This window comes from Boleophthalmus pectinirostris, unplaced genomic scaffold (genome assembly GCF_026225935.1).
Source record: "Boleophthalmus pectinirostris isolate CB_2022bp ecotype Guang Dong unplaced genomic scaffold, ASM2622593v1 HiC_scaffold_17, whole genome shotgun sequence".
Taxonomy (NCBI): domain Eukaryota; kingdom Metazoa; phylum Chordata; class Actinopteri; order Gobiiformes; family Gobiidae; genus Boleophthalmus; species Boleophthalmus pectinirostris.
Window position 1 is genome coordinate 11,543,515 of NW_026571115.1, and position 13,241 is coordinate 11,556,755.

Consider the following 13,241-nt stretch of genomic DNA (forward strand, 5'->3'; position numbering starts at 1 on the left):
TGTATTATTATTATTGTTGTACACTGTGTGTGAACAGGAAATTTATAATTGGTAATTGTATTGTTGTAGTAAATGACTAATTAGCGCTCTTCTCTCTGCCCTTACTCCGTCAGGTCCCATGAGCCAAGCAACTGTACGAAACACCTGTTATCGCTATTGGAACTCATCAAATAAATACACTGGCTGCCCCTCATTCCACAATCAAAAAGAACCGCTGTGTCTGTTGTGGTCCTTCTCCCTGCACCACACCTAGCCGCTCTTACATCACCAAACACAACGCAGGGTCCTGAAGCTGGGTGCGCTGAGACAACTGGGACCACATATAGCCTGTCAGTTCGTGAGGGTTACATTTACATGGCCTGAATTGACATGAATTAGCATGATCCAAAGTCATTTCCCACTTTCCTAACACATTCCTATCATCCCAGTTATTCACTGTGAAGAGTTCACCAGAGCATCACACTGAAGTTAAATATGCTAACAGCACACTTCCTGGTTCATATAAACAGACAGCACACAGCCCTCTTATTTTGACCCTGAGAGGTGCTTTTACAAAATTTATTTTCAGGTACGGCCAAGGAGTGGGTTTAAATAAGTCTTACATCTTCCCACTCCTTTTTGAACAATCTTTAATTTGAGTCAATCTATGATGCAAATTGTACTAACTGTACTTTGCTATGATGTAGGACAAATAAAAAATTATAGGGTTGTTGAGGGAGCATACTGTCCCAGGTAAAGACAGAGCACACCTTGTCTGGAGGGCAAACTCTGCTGGTATGGCTTGGTACTTCCGAGTTGCCTTTTGGTCATCATAATAGTGATTTCTGAAAACTCTAAGGGTGATTACTAAAGAAGCCAGAATCCATACATGTCCACATTGTTGCATATTTCTAAAGCCAAGTTAACCATCTTTTATTGGGGTCCAGTCCCTGTGAAGGCCAGAATGAGTCCAGTATTCAGGGTTTATTAAAACAGTGTGGGTTCTTGAAGTCCTCCAAAGTGTACACAGTTCTCAATAGCATCTGTGCTCTTAGTCCAAAGGAGAAGTTTGGGAGAAACAGCAGAGAATCTCCATACTGATATCCTCTACAAAGTGCCAAAATACAATTTTAATGAAAGAGTGAAACAAGGAATTCACCAATCTTTGGCTTGAGAGAGAGAGAGAGAGAGAGAGAGAGAGAGAGAGGGAGAGGACCCCGAGCCTGTGGAGCACGGTGTCCATAAAGCGCGTTCAGGTGACGGCTGCGTTTAACTTTTCAAAAAGAGTTCAAAGTTCATCGCAGAGGCTGCTATCCATAATGTGGTTGTCCAAAAGATACATTTACCATATATAAAATTTGAGAAACAGTTTATAAATAACTTTTAAAATCTTTTTTAAACTTTTTTTCCTGAAAGTCTAGGAGAAAAATGAAAGGGAAAGTTAGTTCCAGAACAGGGGGTGGGCAGTGAAGGCTGTACCAAGTGGTGAAGTTTCTTGAGTGCATCACATGTGCATATTAAACATTGAATTTAAATATTTGTTTGATTATTATACATTGTGTTAATGTTTAACCACTGAAATCTTATGTATGTTTAAAGGTACCACTGTGTGAAACATGTATGCTTTTAAGGTAATCTTTTGCAGATATAGGTTGTGTTCTTTTAAGGAAATTCATTGCAGAGCAGCAGCAGTGGAGATGGTTCGGCCTGGTGCGAAATTAAACAAACTGGTGATTTACATTTGGCTGCTGTCAACCTCCCTGAACCTAAAGGAATGCAGAGCAACTCCAAGGAAGATTCAAGGCGTTACCTGTTCAACATATTATTTGCATATTCATATGGATGTCTATAAAAATCTGGGTTAAGGGATTCAGAGGCAGTCAGATTGCCTGATTTAAGACCTCTGTAGCCATAGGCAGTTAGGGACAACGATCTGATCCAGAGCTCTGTATTAGAATTGTATTGAATAGGGAATACACTCTTTTTGATTTTAATGGATCGATTCCAGTGATTATTTTTGGGAGAACACGCTTAATGGTTTTTGAAGATACCTAACAGAAGTCACTGTTGAGCTCCATGATCAATTCAGTTGTGCATTACTTCTGTGTTCCTTCATTCCAGGCAGTTCAGGGCAGTTTCTGAGGTGGGCACTGTCCCAGGTGAACCTTGAGCACCCCTTGATGATGCAACTTCAGCAAGAGCTCAAACTCGACCGGCATGGCGTGGACATTCTTCTTCATTTGTCTATCGTCATAGTAGTGATTTGTCAGTGGCGCAAGTCCGTATGGGTGATTACTAAAGGGCCAAAATCCGTAGAGGTGCACATTGTTACAGACTTCCAGTGCTAAACTAGCCATGATTAGCCCCGTGCTGAGGCGAATCGCTCGCAGGCCCCGTGAACGCCAAAACACAGCCAATTTTTGGAGGTACTCGGGGTGGAAGAAAATGGGGCGGATTGGGCTCCCAAAGTCCTCAATGGAGTAAAAGGCCCGCATGGACAGGGGCGTGTTGTGGATGAAGGAGAAGGCTGGAATAAGCAGCATCGCCTTTCCATAGACGTTTAGACTGTTCACAAACGGACGCCGGCGACCCATCAGACCCCCATATCTGAAAGCAACAACACATGAATTACCTTAGCTTCGTTATGTGTGGCTTATTGATACTTCACAGTGAATGTATCTCTATTGCAGGAAGGTTCAACAGTTATCATGGTGACACAATGCACACATTAGCAAAAATATTTTTTAAATAAATACTTTCACTTCAGTATAGTTTGTTCTTTTACTGTTATCTGGGTTTATTTTCTAACATTCTAACATCTATTCACTAGCTAGGACCACGCCAACATAGTGCAAAGAAGTTTATTGATAATGTATGAAGCGGGGCAGAGATGGCTGGGTTGAGACTATGGGTGGGGGCTCCGTCTCAATCTTCAATTGGCCCAGCCGGAACGAGACCCCCAAAAGGTTAAAGGAATACAAGATAGGATGGGCTGGACAGAGATCGTTGAGGTCATAATGAATGTAGGTGAGGTAGGCACTGGAGGCCCGGTGACTGAGGATCTGACTTTCGGTCGAATGTGCCCGCGCCGATGCAGAAAGAGTGGATGGAAAACGAATGGGAAGATATGCCGGAGAGCATAGAACTTATCGGAAATGTCACTGAACCAGAACCTGGAAGCCATCTGCCCATTTCTGTGAGGAAGAGTGGATCGACGGAGGAGGAATCTGAGACGTGACGGAAAGCGAGATATTTTACAAAAGGTTCGCAAGGACTTGGAAGGTGTTTCCCAACTGGTCTGTTATACTCCTGCGGAGAGTGAAGATGAGCGAAGACCATAGAATGTAAGGCAAGATCAGAAGCTTGGGGTGGACAAACAGGTCGAAAACAATTGGTGGTAAGAGTGAATTCGGAACAAGAATCGGAAGGCCCAAGAAGGCTGTGAGGAACATGCATTCGAGGGTCATATCCTCTGACAGCGAATGGTATCTGGAACGAAGAGTGAGGATACGAGGTAGAGGATATCTGAAGTAAGTGGTAAGCATTTAGGAGGGAGACAAGGTTCGGATTTAAGTAGCCCTTAATCAACGTGGAAACGTGGCAGTGAGACAGCGAGAGAGATGGGCAGTCCTTGCTTGAGATCATCTTGTAATGTAGTTAACTCCTGAGAGATGCGCCTGGATGGTGGAGACAGAGATGTTACTGGAGTGATGTGAGAAGGCGACAAACTGCAGGTGGTGCTGACATCGGAGAACTGAGGGGGAGCTCATGGAGACTGAAAAGAGCTTGAAGCTATTCCACCCGGTCGGGTAGGTAGAACACTGATGCAGGCAAAGTCTCAGTCTTGATCCTGTTAGATCTGAGTGCTACTTTTGACACTGTCGATCATGGGATCCTCTTATAGAGACTAGAGGACTGGGTGGGCATCTCTGGTACTGTACTAAACTGGTTCAAGTCCTATCTAGAAGACAGGAAGTATTTTGTTGAAATTGGAAACTGTGTCTCAGATCACATGGCCCTGACCTGTGGGGTGCCTCAGGGGTCAATCCTGGGCCCCCTGTTGTTCAATCTCTACATGCTGCCATTAGGCCAGTTAATAAGCAGCAATAACGTGTCCTACCACAATTATGCAGACGACACTCAGATCTAAGTCTCTCTGGCAGCAGGAGACTATGGACCAGTGGACTCACTTTGTCACTGCATCCAACAGATCAGTGTGTGGATGCAAAACAACTTTCTCCAGCTAAACTCTGACAAGACTGAAGTCATAGTGTTTGGTCCACAGAAACAAAGGGACAGTGTCAGCAGTCACCTCCAATCTCTCTCTCTAAAACCTTCAAATCAGGCAAGAAATCTAGGGGTAATAATGGACTCAGACTTGAACTTTAACAGCCACATCAAGTCAATAACATCTGCAGCCTTTTACCATCTAAAAAACATAGCGAAAATCAAAGGTTTACTGTCTAAAGCAGACTTGGAGAAACTTATCCATGCGTTTGTCTCCAGTAGGTTAGACTACTGTAATGGTCTGCTCACTGGTCTCTCCAAACAAGCTGTGAGACAACTGCAGAACATCCAGAATGCTGCAGCTCGGGTCCTTACTCGAACTAGGAAGTACGAGCACATAAGTCCTGTGCTCAGGTCTCTGCACTGGCTTCCTGTGCTTCAGAGAATAGACTTTAAAGCAGCTCTACTTGTGTACAAGTCTCTCCATGGCCGAGCACCAAAGTACATCTGTGACATGTTAGTGTCATATGAACCATCTCGCACTCTGAGGAGCTCAGGGACCGACCTCCTGCTGGTGCCCAGAGTCAGGACTAAACAAGGAGAGTCAGCGTTTCAGGTTCATGCAGCGAAAACCTGGAACAGTCTTCCTGAACATGTGAGACCGACTCTTCTGTGACGCTGTTTAAATCCAGGCTCAAAACATTTCTGTTTAACTGTGCATATAACTGAAAGGTTTTCATTCCGCACTCTTCTCTCCAATTTATGTCTCTCTTTTTAAAAATTTTAATCTTCATGATTATTTATGTTTTGATTTGTTTTTATTATGATTTTAATGTATTTCTTATTCTGTAAAGCACTTTGAATTACTTTGTGTACGAATTGTGCTATACAAATAAACTTGCCTTGCCTTGCCTTGCCTAGAAAGGGAGCTCAGGGCGAGGCTGTCGAGGATAGCGAGTTGTGAGATTGAGACGAGAGGGACGAGAGGGGCGAGAGCGGGGTAGCTTAAATGAAGATCGTGGCCGAAAAGGGGGAACTGGAATATGATGGACGTCCAAGTACAGAGCCAAGCTTTTGTAAAATCGAAGAGAGAGAATTCGCAATGGAGTTTATGTAACCTGGAATATGAGCAGCGCGAATGACAAACTGATTCTGAGCAGATACTAGGTGAGCTTTGAAAGGAACTGAGAGATTGCGGAGGAGCAAGACCTTCTCCTGTTGATCGTGCCCCCCAAAGAATGGCTGCGATAACAATGGGGTATATTTCGAACGAGGCGGAAGAGCTGTCAGCTGCTCTAAGAGAGAGGGGCTTGAAGGGCACGTGAAAGCGAACCGCTTTCCTGATAAAACCCTCTGAAACCAACTGAAGGAGCTGCGACGGTGAAAAGCTGGATATTTTCGGGAAAGACACAAAATCGAAATTCCATTCCAGGAGTCTAGGCAATGCTTCCATAGGCAGTGCTTCCATAGGCGCATGTCAGATGTACCTGCTTCAATCGGTGGTATAATACTGTGAAGGGATTCGACTGATGTGGCTTGCGTGAGATGTGAAAGAAGGACTTGCCCAGAGGAATGGTGCGGAGAGCATAGTTAAGGTGACCGAGAAGCGCAACGAGCTGTCTCTTGTTGCATGAGGTTGCGAGAATGAGTTGGAGAGGAGCGGGGAGGTTCGCTGGACCTTTTTGGCCACTTGAAATGAGATTGAATCGAGTGTAATGCCGAGAAACTCGATAGTAGTGCAAAGGCCGAGGGTCCTTCCTCGGACTAGGGAACTCCAAGATTGGAGACGGCTCTGATGAGGAACAAGGGGAGAACGACGCAGGAGTCGTGACCAAGACGTCATCTAGGAGCGTACGAGAGTTTAAAGTTGCTGATGAGAGTCTGACACAAGGTTTCGGACAAGGAGTCAAAATTCTGGGGCTGCTGTGGCAGGCAAACGTCGGGTGTACGGCGATGTATTAAAACCCTACCCAAAAGACTCCAAAGTAACGCCAGGAATCTGGGTGGATGGGCAGGACCTTGAAGGCTCTGGTGATGTCCACTTCAGAGGGCCACGCTCCATGGCCTGCAAAAGGAGTGAGAGATGACGTGATTGCTGGTGGCATACTGCACGGAAAAAACTGAGGCGGGAATGAGACTGCTGATGCTGGGAACGGCTGCGCCGTGAGGGGAGGATAGGTCGATGGTGAGACATCTCTTTCCCAGTGTACTTGCGTGTGGCGATGCCAATGGGGTTGTTGCGGAAGTCTCGAGAGGAAGATGTTTGAATTGGCCGATCATGAACTCTTCGGTGACATCCTTCGTCAGAAGGTTGTCCACAGCGGTGGGATCTGCGAGCAAGGACTGGGGGTTTCTATACGATTGTGAAGTGACAGGTGGAACTTCAATGCCAGGATGAAAACTGTCGCTGAAACCAGCAAACAGAAATTAACAAACCGATCATTAAAATAATTGCAGATCATCCTTCCTCCCTGATAGAGGATGGGGTGTTGCAGGATTGCTGCCTCTACTGATGGGTATGACGCGGTGGGGTGGGTTGAGGAAGCGAGGAATCACAGGCGGAGAGGAAGCGGTGGAAGACAGGCGATGAACCACTGGGTTCTTCGAGGCTGGGGTACAATTATGGGAGGGCGTGACCGCTGAGGAAGCAGGATGGAAGGAAGCTCCATGGAGGCCACACGAGAGAGAGGCATGAGTTGTGAAGATCCTGCAGTAGAGCTCAAAATCCGGGACCCCCCAGTAAATACCGTGGTTGATTTGCTGGAGCCTGCCTGCCGCTTGGGTAGCAAATAGAACGTCATATGTGTGGAACCCGGTCTTGCCGAAGTGCAGCGCGAGATCGAGGACCAATGCCAGGTAGTCATCTAACTCCATTCTCCGGTTGTCAAAAGTGGAGCGGATGGCGTTGCAATATAAGGAGAAGGCGAAAGCCAATTTGCTGGGGGTGAGATTCTTGGATCGTAAAGGAGTGGTGTGTAGTATAAGCGAGGTGAGGCCCTGGCTGGTTAGTATATCCCGTGGCTGGCTTGCGATAGAAGGAGGGCTGGATTGAATGAGCGAGATCGATGTAATAACCGGTAATAATCAGCTACCGGAGAGATGAGGGAATGAAAATTGAGGTAACGAAAATCAGGGTAACGAAAATCGAGGGAAGGAAAATCAAGGGAACGAGATGAATGATTGATGGAGGTGACGTAGAAGACACGGTAGAAAAAAACATTTGGCTGTTGGGGAAGGGGAGGGGGAGGGAGGGGAAGGGATAGAGCAGAAGAAGGAAATGGATAAGAGTGCTCTGCAGCTTGTAGGGCCTGCAGGGCCATGGGTGCTGCCGAGGAGATTGTTGAAGCTGCTGACGACAGGTGGAGCACAAGAAGCCATCTGACTGGTAATGGCTGGAATAAGAGAAAATAAAGGAGGGATGGGGGAATTAGATGTGTGTATGGGGATTTAGTGCAGCCTGCGCAGACAGGGATGGGAGAGAGACCCGTTGGTCTAACATAGAGGGAGCAGGCACAGGGTACGAGACAGTCTGTTTGTGGAGGCAGAACGTAGCCTAATAGTGATGAACGCGAGGCCTGGGGCTGCTGCCGGGGAGCGGTGAGAAGGAAGAGGCGAACGAGGGGGAGCAGAGCGAGGATCCCGCTGTCTGCGGAGGAGATTACGTGTACGCCCCGGAGAGCTCCGCAATGGAGGCGTGGGGCAGATGGCATTCGAAAGGCCAGAGGAGGTATGCAGGCTTACTGCTTGGACCTCGGAGCAACTGAGGAGCGTCATGAATGTTTCCTGCTCGTGGCTCTCCAGGAACCATTTTTGTAGAACTGCTGCGAGTGTAAGGAGATGGCGGACCCGTATCAGACGGGTTATTGATCAGCTCGTGAAGCGTGTCTCGTGCTCTGTCGAGTTAGCCGACACAAACTGCGATGATGGGAAAGGCTGCTACATATAGGCTTCTGGGAAATTAGAGGCGTGGTCGAGGTGAGTGCTGGTTCGCTGGTGAGAGGAGAGGGCGGCTGAGGTGTGGTCCTGCTCCTGAACCTCAGTTAATCATATTAACTACATTTTTTGAAAAGAATTGTCATTTCTGGAATTCACACTTCACTATCACTTTTGTGATTGGTTAATTCCACCTGTCACTCACTCAAAACATGATGGAGGTGGGCCCACGGGATTGGCAGTCTCACTTATGCCAGTCTGCCTCAGGACAGCAGTGGCTAGAAGTATCTTAGCACCACCAAGTGTATACTGACTGAAAGCTTTTTTGGTAACATTACATAAGAAAAAAGATTAAATAAAATGTGACTGTAATAATCACAAAAGTGTGTTCACTCACTTCTCTGTAAATATACTGGGGTTTGCTGTTACTATGTCTGTCTTGTTGCCCACATGTTTCCTGTGGTCATTTTCTAAAGGAGGGAGGTTACATCTGAAAAGTAAAAGAAGAAAATAATCTGAATTTTTTTTAAAATTCTTAAATATGAATAATTTATGTTTTAACCCTCTCAGGCTCAAATTAAATTTTAGTATCAGGAAAAATCTGATATTTGGGGAAAATTATAATATGGGGTAGTAATATACAATCCTGACTTTTTTATCCTTTGTGAACAAAAAAAAGTATTTTGCACTTCTGGCAGGCCGTTTGCGTGGAGCCATTCTTGCACAGTCTGCATCGTCCACGTTTATCAGCATGGATGGGAGAAAAGGCTCCTGAGTAAAAAAACCTCATAAAATAGGATGTGGAGTAAGTAGGTAATTGGAATTTAGCTGTTGCAAATCTGCAACACCTGCCTGGAGAGGGTTAAAGATGTGCTTACCTGATCACAAATTGGGTGGAGTCTATGGCCTCTCCACAGCTGCTATTGGCCAGAATCCCTCCATTCCCAACAACAGCACATGTGTCCAGACTTTTGTTGGAAAAAGGGTTGCCCTACAGATAACAACAAAAAAAATTACAATTTCAATATTTTTTTCACTCAACATATGGTGAGGTATTTTTAATCAAACCCTATTTGAACAATTTTAGGACATTTAATAATTAAATAAATTTTATTTAATAAAATGTAATTTTAGTTTGTTGGTCAGGTGGTTTCAATAATGTGTTAACCATTATTTTAAAGTAGTTTTTTGTGTTTTTATGAACTCAAATGCCATATATTTTAGTATATCTACTCATTCACACATGTTTGAGTAACTCTTCATTATTAGTCTGTCTACATCTCCTACATCTCTAGTGAAAGTGTTTGAAAACACAGTGGAGCACACAGGGGAACAGAGTGTTTTCTGTTTGTAAGAAGAACTCAGCCTAAATATGCATGATACTTTGAAAACATGTTTAGAATTATCTGCAGTGCAATACCATCTGATATAGTAGCCAGGTTGTTTTTGGGGGGGTGGAGATGTTGAAGCAATATTTGGTCATATTTACCTTGAGATATCTGTGCCCTGTCCAAACAAACCAGCATGTTTTTGTGGGGGGCAGTGCTCAGTAAAAGTGTGATCCTCTTACCAAAAATAAACTGCACGAGGTTTTGTGTATCAGACCACATGTGAGCAGAAAGTTCACCTGCTTGACCCTCAACAGGAAGGAAGAGTACCAAAGAGAAAACTACTACTACTTTTACTACTACTATGAACCTATGTCTACCGTCCCAATACTAACAACCACTATACCAGGCTACCACTGACATTTCTAATACGCCTGGAAACCTCATTCCTTCTATCACAATTTGAAGTACACAATTACTAGTACCACCACTTGGATTGGACTTATACTATAAGTACTACTACTACAAGCCTACTACTTTTACTACCTTTACTACCATCCTCACTTCTACTACTGCTACTATGACTTCCACAGAACTATCTTTCTCAAACTGAGTTTTATCGTTGTGTCCTCTCCTCCTATAAGTATTTCATCTATTTCTGTATATTAAAAATGGTAGAGTACATAAGAATTTCACTACATTGTACTGCATGTATGTGTTTAAACCAGTCATACTGGCTTGTCAAAGCCTGATCTTATCAGATCTCAGAAGCTAAGCCGTACCTGGATTGTGCTTGGATGGGAGACAACTGGGAACACCAGGTACCACAGTGGGGCGCCAGTGTCAAAAACTCATTGTGTCCTTAGGCAAGACACTTCACCCACATTACATAGAATCAAAGTGGTATAATGGTGGTGGTCGAAGGGGCAGAGTGGCAGCCTTGCTTCCATCAGCCTGCTGCAGGACAGCTGTGGCTACACTAGTGTAACCGGGTGAGTAGTTTTCCTACCGTGGTGCGTCCGTGAATGCGTCCACCTGCGCGTCGCTGTGTGTGGCTCCCAGCGTCACTGATTAACGATTAGAAAAGGCTGCGCACGCCGTAGTGTGGCAGTTGGGGCTTTTGGTGGCTTGTGAACACGGCATGTGTAAGTACCGGAGTTGTTCTTTCAATGTTTCTCTTAGAATTTAATGTGATGTTTCTGGTTACTACGTTTAAAGGCGTGTGTCATCTGGATCAGGCGGTGGTGACGGCGGCCACTCCTAACACGCCCCTGGCCCCATGTAGGGTACTCTCCTAAAATCCAGGTAGAGGCTCTGAGTGGTGTATGTTTGGGGGTGGTGGCATTTGATGGCATGTGTTGGTAATCAGTGTCTTTCTGTGTGGCAGATTACTCTGCTGCTGTTTGTTTCTGCTCTCAAATTCTCTTGATATTGTCTCGTAAATCTCAAGTTCTCTCGCAAAGTATGATTCCATAGTTCCTTTTATCTGTACAGTTAGTGTACTTGCTATAGTGTATATTTATTGGCTGGGGCGGCTTGTGCAATGGTGCAATGTAGTAGCACCTTGCACTTTAAAACCTCTAAAGTCGCAGCACTTAAGACCACGCACCTAGCACTTTAAATCTAAAAGAAATATTCTACAGCACCTTTTTTAATGTGTACTTTTTAAAATGTGTAAAATTACTGTTTTAATATTGTTAACTAAAATAAAGATTTTTTTCTCCACTATTTACTGCCTTTGTTCTATGTTTTAGCCAGACTTACCTGTGTTATAATTAAATACATGAAAGTGCTGCTACACTAGTATCTTACCATCACCGAGTGTGGAGTAAAATGAAGACTGCTCTGTAAAGTGCTTTGGGGGTCATGAAAGATGCTGTATAAAGGCAGTGATTAATACATTAAATAAATTATAAATTAAATTAATAAAAACTATTATATTACCACCACCTCACTGGAACTCCTGCTACCACTAACCTACTACTTCTATCTACTACTTGTATTACTGGTTGTTATGTTTACTGTATTTGATTGTCTTATGTTTATTGTTTGCTAAATTACCCCATCTAGTGGTCACTTTAATTTACTCCTGTAGTAATAATTGTAGAAGAAGAACGTTAGACAGGAAGTTGTTGTTGAGGCCCATGGATCTATTAAAATTCAGGTCTCACTCCAGTAAAATGGCGGCCCTTCTGTTCTGGTGTTTCTTTTTGGTGTTTGTTTAAGCATCGTCTGTGAGTAGTACATGGTGAAACATGATTGTACACCTTTGGTATTGTCTTTTGAGTTTGAAATGTCCAAGTTAGCACATTTTTGTAACTGTCTGTTACTTTAGTTGTTAGTGCTCTTTATAATTTGTAAATTATTTGGCACTGATATTAATGGATATTTCTGTGTATGTTTGTTGTTGTATTTTCACGAGAGAAAAAAAAACAGTAAATTACACCAAAGCCAGCTGCTGTCTGTGAAGTTTCTTCTGGGTCTCCGTTTAGCTGTTTGGATAGTTAGTGCAGCATCTAGCGAGGCCATTTACAGTGGCAGTACCACTAGTACTCCTACCAATAGTACTGCTCCACACCTTTAGGAAAGTGTTGAACAGGTCCTGGTTGACATGTATGCTTTTGTTCTTCTGTCCGTCACAAACAAGTTTTGTTCCCAGCGGAGTGTTGGTCTGTGTGACGATGGACTTATGAAAACCATTGCACCTGGAGCTCAGCTGAGACCTGTGGACGACAGAGAAACAAATGTGACCAAGGCTAATAGGCAGAGGGATGTAGAGTAGTCAAAGATTTTACTCAGTTTGAGGTACGTTATTTTAAAATAATATTACCCAAGAAGTAGTAGAGTTAAAAGGTATTTTGGACAAACTACAATTCAAGTAAGAGTAACTTAAAGAGCAACTCTGGGATATTCTGAAGTTAATGAAATTTGAATAGTAATGATAATAATAATGATAATACACAAAATCTGGCATTTTTATAGGATAGACAAAAAAGAACAACAATATGAAGAAGTACAAAAATCACAAATGTTCAAATAACTTCATAATGTCAATATAAAGTTTGTGGCCATACCGGCTTGTAAAAGCCTGATCCCGTCAGATCTCAGAAGCTAAGCAAGGCCAGGCCTGGTTAGTACTTGGATGGCAGACCACTGGGAAAATCAGGTGCCACAGTCGGGCGCCAGTGGGAATAACTGTCGTTGTGTCCTTAGTAGGGATGGGCATGATTAGTCGATTAATCGATAATTGATCATTAAGAATTTCATCGATTACGTACATTTTAATCAACAAACCGAATGTAGGTTGCTGTGTGTAGCGTGACCAAACAGGGGTCCGTACATGTAGCTCTCTGCACTCAGAAGGAGCGAGCAAACACAAACAGTCGGTCAGTCTGCAGCGTACCGAAGTGCATCTGCGTATTTAACGATGATTTGTACAAGAAATTCCACACTTTCCGTTGCGTTCGGGACAAGTGGGAGTCCATGTGCACAGTGTACAAAGCAGCCCATATGTTTCGGTGTCCAGTGGGAAAAAGCTTTGCCAGGTGAGAGTCGCGCAATGTCGATGACGAGTCTCCACCTCCCACCCCCCGTACGGTGTCCTGGTTTTGACAAACACAAATATGGTCACACTAACCTGTATTCCACTGAGTCATGTCTATTAATCCGACAGAAGTTGACCACATCAGCGCACAAGAGTATTTTTAATCTTCGCTTAGTTTATGCAAATTAGCGATGCGGTTTTAAGTTTCGTTTCTGTGAGAGTTGCGCAAA

The 13,241-nt window shown here is 44.0% G+C and overlaps 1 pseudogene; it reads left to right on the forward strand.

Moving 5' to 3' along the window:
* The first annotated feature begins 12,527 nt into the window (after positions 1 to 12,527).
* Positions 12,528 to 12,645, forward strand: LOC129408767 (5S ribosomal RNA; annotated as a pseudogene).
* Positions 12,646 to 13,241: the final 596 nt, after the last annotated feature.